At 31.4% G+C, this 9,706-nt stretch overlaps 1 pseudogene; it reads right to left on the reverse strand.

The window, feature by feature from the left end:
• Positions 1–7,335: 7,335 nt before the first annotated feature.
• Positions 7,336–9,466, reverse strand: LOC106325427 (annotated as a pseudogene).
• Positions 9,467–9,706: the final 240 nt, after the last annotated feature.

Raw genomic sequence — 9,706 nt, forward strand, 5'->3', positions numbered from 1 at the left:
TTGTTTTCAATCTTCCACGACCGGTGGCGGTGGTCAGGGGCTCATACGATTTAGCCTATCAATAGTTGCCACGAGAGCAATTCCAAACGAACGACCGTTATTCATTGATGTGATAAGTTACCATGTCATTATGTATATCAATGTTATTCATTGACCAATAGAAAATTACCGTGTTATTATCAATGTATATTTTGGGTTTTAAATTTATCATTGCTTTTTTATCTTTTTCGAATTTTCTTTGATCAATTTCATTGATTCCAATAGAAAGTTACCGTCTCACTAATGATGCTAAAATGTTATATCCGTTGATTATATAAATATGATATCTTAATGATGCTAAAATGTTAATTAGAATTCAATAAAATATTATTTTTAGAAATGTTCATTTTAAAAAAAATTCAGACTTGGAAAAAAGTTGTTATTTCTACTCTAATAGAATAGATATAGATTATAATTAGAAAGTTTATGAAAATAGCATACAAAATTTATTTTTATTTTATAATAAGATCTTACTTAACATTAATTTGTAATAATATTATATTACTAAATACGAATTTAATTAATATATTATTTTATAAAAACAATTTTTACAACTTTTAGTAAGATTTTGTTAGATTTTTTTCTCAACAGGTTTTTTTATAATTAAAATAAAATTAAGATAGTTTTATAGGTAAAAATGTTATATGCGTTGATTATATAAGAAGTGATATCTTAATGTTGCTAAAATGTTAATTAGAATTAAATGAAACTAGGCTTTGACCCGCGCATCCGCGCGGATATTATTTTTAAATTTTATTTTAGCAATTTGTTTGATATAACTGTATATATGTAACCATGTTAATTTGGGGTGGGTTTTTCGGTTTAATTCTGAATTTCGTTTGGTTTATTTGGGTCTAAGAAAACTTTAACCAAAGTCAATCCAAATTAGTTTGGTTTGGTTTTTGTTCGGTTTGGTGTGTATAGGGTTTAGTTTGGTTTTTTTGTGTTTCTTTAGTTCATCTGTGTTGATTTTTTTAATTTTTTTCTAGTTCAGTTACAAAAATATAATTAAGAAAAATATAAATATCATTTGACACCAGATCATTTTTTTCATATTTAAACGTAAAGCCAAACATCTGTAATATAATAGTTTTATGTTGTTATATTTAAACCTAATATACATAGCATAGGTAATTTTTCGGTTGTGATATTAATGTATGAGATTCATATTCTTTTATTTTATTTTTAGTTGTGTGTTTTCTATTCATTTATAAGTAGAATGTATAAATTATATTTATTTTTTTAGGTTAAATGGCTATATATAAAATCTTAATACAAATAGTGTATTTAATTAATCTAACTAAAAAGCACTTCGTTTTTTGGTTCAATTTAAAACCAAACCAAACCAAACCAAATCATTTGGATTGATAAAATCTTCAAAGAAATGGTTTATACATATACATTTGTTTGGTTTGGATCGGTTTGGCCTCGGATGGGTCGGTTTGGTTTGGTTCGAGTCGGGTTATTTGCACATCCTATTGTTAATAGTGTATTTTTTTTCATCACTTAATAGTGTATTCTATGGTGATAAAAAATCAAAGTTATAAATTACATAAGTTATTCTTATTAGATATATATATAGTGAAAATGGATAATATATATTGTAGGAATATAATAAAAATTCTACAACGTGTAGTACAGTAAAAATTGTTTTGCAAGTATCTTTCTTATTGTTATTAATGTCATAGCTTAAATTTAGGGGTTTGTTATGTTAAGCTAGTAAGATATTCAATGATTTTAGGAATATTTGGTTGATCATTAACAACTAAATGTACCATATCGGTAGAAAAACTTTAATTTTTGAGTTAATGCTATGTGCAACTAAATTGTGATTTGCTTGTTATGGTTTGACTTTCTAACGCAAAATTAAAGCATTTGAATTTTAGGAATATTCCTAAGATCTTACAATGTATGGTATCATAAAACGTTATGTCTTGCAAGTATATCTATTTTTGTTATTAATGTTATAGCTTTAATTTAGAGGCTATAAGTATTATTTTTATGTTTGTTTGTTAAAAATAGCAAACCTCGAATTATATCTACAACTAATATCTATATACTAAACCAAATTGTTTTAAAAATTGTTTCAAATTCATGTTACACAATTATTTGCCAGTGAACTTCTCATCAATTACATTACTACAATTATTTGCTAGTGAAGTTTTAATGTGATTCAATTAGATGTCGGCACTTGATTTTAACAATTTTGGTTTACTAATATATATATAAACCAATTATGCAGAGATTGTAATTTTGGGCAATTAAAGTTGAATATGTTTGCCTTAAAAAAAAAGAAGAAGAATATGGTTTGCCATATACAAATGAAGTTAGCAATATGCCGTGAAAATGGCGTGACATATGCAAGAAGTTAATGGGTTTATGAAAATATAATATAGACTACAATTAGATCGTTTATGAAAATAGTATACAATTTTTTTTATTTTGTTTTTAATAAAATCTTAATTAATATTAATTTGTAATAATATTATAATACTAATTACGAATTTAGTTAATGCATTATTTAAAAAAAAATATTTAGAAATTTTAATAAGATTTTGTTACATTTTTTTCAATAGATTTTTATATTTAACAAAATAGGAGAATTTTATAGGTGAGGTTGTTATATGTGTCAATTATATAAGATGTAATATCTTAATAATGCCAAAATGTTAATTAAAAAATAAATGAAATATCATTTTCTAAGAAAGGTCCATTTTTAAAAATATCATACATGAAGAGAAGATGTGACTTATATTTTAATAGAATAGATAGAAATGATATTTGAAAGATTTTTTAAAATAAAATAAGTTAATTTATCAATTTCATATAATTTTATATTTAATTTATATAGTACTTTTATTTTAATATAATATAGACTATTCATGAAAATAATATACAATTTTTTTTTAATTTTATAGTAAAACCTTAATTTGTAATAATATTATACTACTAATTACGAATTTAATTGACGCATTATTTAAAAAAAAATAGAATTTTTAATACGATTTTTTTGTCAACAGATTTTTATAATTAACAAAATAGGACAACTTTATAGGTGAGATTGTTATATATGTTAATTATATAATATGTAATATTTTAATGATGCCAAAATGTTAATTAAAGATAAATGAAATATAATTCTCTAAGAAATGTCTATTTTTAAAATATCACACATGAAGAGAAGTTGTGATTTCTATTTTAATAGAATAGATATGAAAAAATCATAATTTCTATTACGATAAATATATAGCATGTTTGTATATTTAGTCACAACATATTTAATAGGTCCAAATTTAAAACATGCCACAATAATTTCAAATATGACTATATTTTAGTAGATTAGATGCATATAGATTAACAAAATGCAAAATTTTAATCTATGTGCATTTTCTTAATCTATGTCCAATATAATTTGAAAATATTAAGAAGATCTTAAATGTCAAAGAGCTGAAAAGACATAATATTTGATTTTAAAAACATTTATCAACCATGGAGTTGATATTGTATGCAAAATTCATCCTGCATCAATTGTAATAAAAGCTATGACATGTATAAGAGATTCTAATACATAATCATACTTAAGAGATATATTGCAAACATGATGAGATGTTAGATTATGCTCACTCGCAGATTAAATATCAAAATTTGATATGTTTTTCCAAGTTGCACTATTAGTCATTTTCAGCTCATAATTGTTGACAATAAACTTCCATTTTGAAAAAAAAATTATTTGAAAGTACATTTGTGTTGCTTTCACGCCATGTTCAAATGAACAAAAATTGCCCCAAAAGAATTTTGAAAATGTTAGATTCATGAGGTAATAGTGAGGTAGCTGATGGATATGTCTTGAAGCTTATGTCTTTACTTGTCTTAAAGCTTATGTCTTTGTCTTAAAGCTTATGCCTTGAAGAACAAGGTCTATTTAACTAATGATAAACACAATGTGCTTGTTTGTCTCTCAAAACAAAACAGAACCTCCATGATGGCTTTAAGTCTGGTGATGACCACGACGGCAGCTCAATGTTAAGTCCGGTGATGACCACGGTTGCGCCACCGCATGGGCAAAGATGCTACATACATCAGGTAAGTTGTCTTAAAGCTTGCGACTTTGTTATTTTTTTGGTCCAAAAACTTGATTTTTCTCTTTTTCAATCGTGTAAGAGGAGAAATAAGAATGTGTTTTTAATCCAAAAATTTGTTTTTTCATCTTTACTTGTCTTAAAAGCTAAATCCACCGGCTCCTAGATACATATACCTAAAATGTGTTACATTTATTATTATGTCAATTATAAATTTGTTTTTTCTCATTAAAGTAAAATTAGATGTAATTAATCTTCTGTATTTTCTTATCAATTTGCAGATCAGCATACACGCTGATATATTAACCATATAGATCATATTGCCAAGCCATCAAGGATGCCGAAGATCATCCATACCATCATCATCAAATTGGAACTTGCTGAAAGTGAAAAACATGTAGTCATGTAGATCACCTTGTATGGGAAAATGGGGCTAGGAAATAAGGGACCTTTAGCATGGAGAAATTTGTTATTTGCACTTGTGGATAATCTCCTGAACAAAGCTATTGCAACTGATCAAGTGTGGTATATCCAACAAGATTTGCAACATGATCTTCGAGAGATGTGCGACAGTGTTCCAAGAGAGTCATATCCACGACGTAAGTATGGCGGAAAAGATGGTTGATGTGGTTATCCGCGATGGAGGGAGTTACCGGTTGAGCTACACAGCCTACTCACACACCATCTCTCATATGCATGCCTAGAGATATAGTAGTAAGAGCATGGGACGTCGCACAACATCGAGTTATGCCGATACAGAGAAAGCTAATGTGATTTAGTAGGATTTTTATTTCAGTTATTCTTGGACAAGTATGTTTGATCTTGACATTTTTATTGCTCTTGGTTTCCATAAGTTATGTACTTTTTGGGACAACTATGCATTTGCTGTTGAGTATTTCTTTAGTCTTGCTTATGTGTTTGATGTTGTGAAATTGCATGTAGATCAGTCTCAAACCTTACTGTAGTTTTCTTATGCTAGAGTACTTTTGGTTTGGCAATCAAGAACATGTCATGTCATGAAAAAGGGTTGTAGGCTCTATTTTGATGTTGTCTTACGTTATTTGATGAAGGAGTCATGGCAACACGAACAGCAAACATTTACTCTTTTTAATTGAATGTTATGTGCTGATGCATTCTAGGCTTCGTGTACATAATTGTCTACGTCTAGAGGAAGCTTATTGTTTCTATAGTCTTAGAGCATCTTCAATGATGTTTTATTTTTCACTTTTTACTTTATTTTTATTCACATGGTGCTTCATTTTCTTTTTTATTTCTTCAAATTTTGAAGAACTAAATAGTATTTCTTCAAATTATTGTTCATTTCTTCATTTTTTTTTAAATGAACTTTTTGTAGTATTTCTACAAATTATTGTTCAGTTCTTTTTTTTTTGAAAATGAAATTTTTATTTACAAACTAATCCTTAACTTTAACTTATTGTTATTTTGTACTTGAATAAATTAGAAGTGTTAATGTCATCTAATTAATTTCACAGTTTATATTATTACTTTCATATAATTAAATGTTAATAATGAAGAGCATGAAATTATCGATTTCCGAGAGTTTTATGTTGAATTTAGAATAATTTAGAATAAAATAAGCTCATTTTGTTTCAAAATACTTTGTTTAATCACTTAAGAGATATAAGTATATAGTGCTTTTTTATAAATCTAAAATTCTTTGTTTATTTATTTATGTTATGTATAATAGTCGTATCATATAATAATATTTAACTTATAATAAAAAGTAATTGGATCGGATTATTGTTAAAACAAAATAAATTGGTAAAATTAGTAAATTTAAAAAATATTAGGTGCTTTTGATAATTAATTATAAAATGGTGTCATAATATACTTAAAATGTTTTATTTTGAGAAAAAAAATTAGAGCAAACAATTGGAGAACATGTCGCTTCCATTTTAGAAGAAAACAAAATTAACTATCGGAGATGCTCTGTTCTGACTCTGTTTTAATAAACCACTAAAGCAAGACTAATGACACATATGATCCACATAGTGATTATATACACTCGTAACTTAGTTTATACATCACAAAAATGCGACTATAGAATGGCCCAATTGTATATTTTGGTTCAAGACCCATTATTTTTTTTTTCCGGTTTAGGAGCATTATTGATTTTTTGAGCTATTGTAAAATGTACATCACCTTGTTCTTAATTTTTTGAGATATTTTTTAAAAATAATAAAATGATTTTTTTATTAACTTAGATATTTCAGATCTATGAAATAACCCAGACTAATCTCCAAACAGATATACGGTCCACGGATGGAACCTCTTTTCGGATATCCAAATGAGATCCCAAAAAAAAAAACGTAGTTTTAAGTCTGTGTGGCTACAAGATGAAGTGTAGTGCGGTGTTTTCGAACCCAATTTGTTTACTCCCTGGAATCCGCCTACTACTATATTATTGCCTTGCGGTTACTTAAAATTTCATATAATGATGAATGTTAGGTGTTGGATTTCATCTGATCTCTTTCCAAAAACAATATGAAGAAATTATTTCATTCGTGAGATTGCAAGCTACTTTAATATAAAAGACTAATCATGTGGTAATAAAGCAGGAGGAACATGAGCAAATAATCCAAAATCTAGCTAAAGAATCGATTAACATTCAGATGTTTACATACTTCAAATCTTTTCATCTTTTATTTTGGAATTTAACCAATATTTTTTATACATCATATTTTTTCATTACGTGTTCATTTCAACGAAAATCTTTTCTCAACGAATTCAACGAAAATCTAAATTCCATTTTTAATAATCAATCTCACGAATACTTGCACAGAATCGTAATGTGAGTCGTTCACATCCACCAGGATAATTACCTAATAAGATCGATATTTTATGTATATGAGTGGTCCAGTTCTCAACTAGTATAACTGAGAGTTTGAATAAGACAAATGAGCTTCTGAATCAAGAAATGGTCAAGTTTGCGTGCTCAGGTAAACTTTGTCCACAGTCCCTTTAATCTTTATACATCGAATTGTTGTTTCCATGAGTTCTTATGGTTTAGTTTTAAATCTTGGACGTTGTTCAGAACTTCAGACCGAGAGCCTAAGGCACAGATGAAGTCCAAGAACTTGAAGTTCATAAATCTGTAAAGGAAGCTCGTGAAAAAGCAATGAAACTGGTAGCAAAGGAATCTGCCAAATCAGAAGCTGTAAAAGAAGTTATAAAGTCTCTTACAGCACAGGTTTTGGCTTTAAAACTCTCATACATATTTCTCTTAAACGGTCTTTGTGTTCATTCTTGATTTATGATTTGAGTTTGATCTTACCAGCTGAAAGATATATATAGTTAAAGGTGCTACCACCGGGTGGCTTACGAAGCTGAGACCACAAGGACATCTAAATTGCTGAACAGGTTTGAGCTAATGCAAACGGACAGCGTCCATCACGTTCTGATTCAATGACCGACACCAGCTCTCTTGCATCATCTTTAGCTCTTCCCTCATGTTCAATGAATGGAGTTTGGCGAAACTCCCAGTTGTCAAGAAAGACAGATGCAAGCAAGGGAAGAGACGAACTTCATAGTGACATTCCCGAAACTCAAGAAGTGCACTAACAATGTCAAATATCAAATGCTTCTCAAGTGGATTGAACAGTACGAGCCTGGTGGCTGGTGTATATATCACACTGCTGGCCCTTGGCGATGGAACCAGAGATCTCAAACGTGTGCGCTTTAGGAGAGAGTCAAGATTAACTTCTCTTATCTACATGCATTTTAGAGATTATTAATAGAACCATTATGGTTTTGTTTGCAGCCAGAGAAGATTCAAGGAGCAACAAGCAGAGGCATGGTGGTCAGAGAACCGAGAAAGATTAGATCAAGTGTGCGATCGCAGTTCCAGACATGAATCAAATAACAACAACGAAAGCAAAAGCTAGCATAGGAAGCAATTTATGCACTGTATATTATAGAGAATTTAACAAAGTTTGTCGTGAGTTTAATGATTTTTTGTTACTAATCGACTCCAGTCTGATGTTTTGTGGAAATCGTAAGCTAGGTGTTTCCTAACTACAAAGCTCACAAACTCTGACGATCATGCTTGTTGCCAACTAAGCATATAAGAAGAAACAAGAACACAAAAACAGCTCAATGAGCTTTGCCTTATTGAAATTTTGTAGAAGCTAGCTAAGGCGTTTAGTTTTGTAAACCACTGTTGAACAGAGCAGTGGCGATGTCCATGTCAGTCTTCTTCATGCACATTCCGATCTCGACGCCACCTGATTCATCACGTCTCTCTGGCATGGAGATTCCCTCTCCTTGAATGGAGACAACATCAGTCTTAACCGGTCTTCCCCACCCGAGATCCGACTGGTATACACCCAACCGGTTCGACCCAGCTACCGACCCGAACTGTGAAGTCAGATCCAAACCGCTCAGGATCTCACCCGCCGTGACGAATCCATCCTCTCCCTCGAACTCCACCGCCTTCGGAAACTGGCCGGAAGCGGCGGATCAAGTCGCGCTCTGAAATCTCCAACGAAAAGGAAACTCACGAGTCTCTCCCCGTTTCCTCCACGAGCCTTCACAAGGCATGTCCACGCGTAGGCATAGGCGAGGACGAAAGTCGACAGGTGGAGGCTCTGTTCCTCGCTCCCGGAGTTTCTCGCGAGATAGCAGGAGCGTGGTTAGAACAAACGTCGTCTTCGGGTTCCTGTGCGAGGATCGGGCTTAAGCTTCTTCTCATTTTGTTAGTTTTCAGAGATCTCACCATCTCGATCATCTGTTCGTCAAGTCCGGTTTGGTCTTTGATCAACGACCGATCAAGAGACGGAGTTAGCGTCTCCGGGAGAGACACGACTCTGTTTTCTTGTTTGCAAACGTGAGCCCAAGCTTTGAAGAACATGCTTGTCGTTTTACCGTCTAAAACGGCGTGGTGTGCTGTTACGCCGATGGAGAATCCACTGTTCGGGAACAACGTGATTTGAAGAGCGTACGCGGTTAGTGAGGCATCGGAAACAGGTAACTCGGGGAGTAAGTTGTGTAACTCTGAAACTGGACGTTGTCCGTAGCCGGAGAGAAAAGAGAAATCAGCGTCACTCTCCGCGACGGTGACGGAAACGGCGTCGGCTCGTTTGTGTCCCAGCTGATGCGGCCGGTGAGAGGGAGAGGGAGAGCTTGAGCTTAGGGAGGATGAATGAGTTGAAATGCTCACGAGTTGACTCAGTGAGCCTGTAGAAAATGACTCGCCTGAGTTGGTGGAATATTAGCCATGGCAGATCGAAGAAAGTTAAGGGTATTGAGAGCGAGTTGGCTGAGTTAAGAACAGAGTCTTAGTCGGCTGCGGGGATGACTCTGGCAAGCTCTACGATATGTAGTGTCATTTTGTGGGTAAAAATTCAATAGGAACAAAATACATTTGAATAAGCAACAATGATTATCATTGATCAATCTATAGCTAATTATTGGTGCGAACATCTAAATAGACATACGAGATCAAAAAAAGATAATTTAAAAGAATTTCGGTATAAATTAACTGTATTATTATCAATAAAATATTAAAATAAATCTGTAGTTATAGTTGACGAAATAAATATTAATATAATTTGTGCTGAAGTTTTTTG

This window comes from Brassica oleracea, chromosome C2, assembly GCF_000695525.1.
Source record: "Brassica oleracea var. oleracea cultivar TO1000 chromosome C2, BOL, whole genome shotgun sequence".
NCBI classification, from domain to species: domain Eukaryota; kingdom Viridiplantae; phylum Streptophyta; class Magnoliopsida; order Brassicales; family Brassicaceae; genus Brassica; species Brassica oleracea.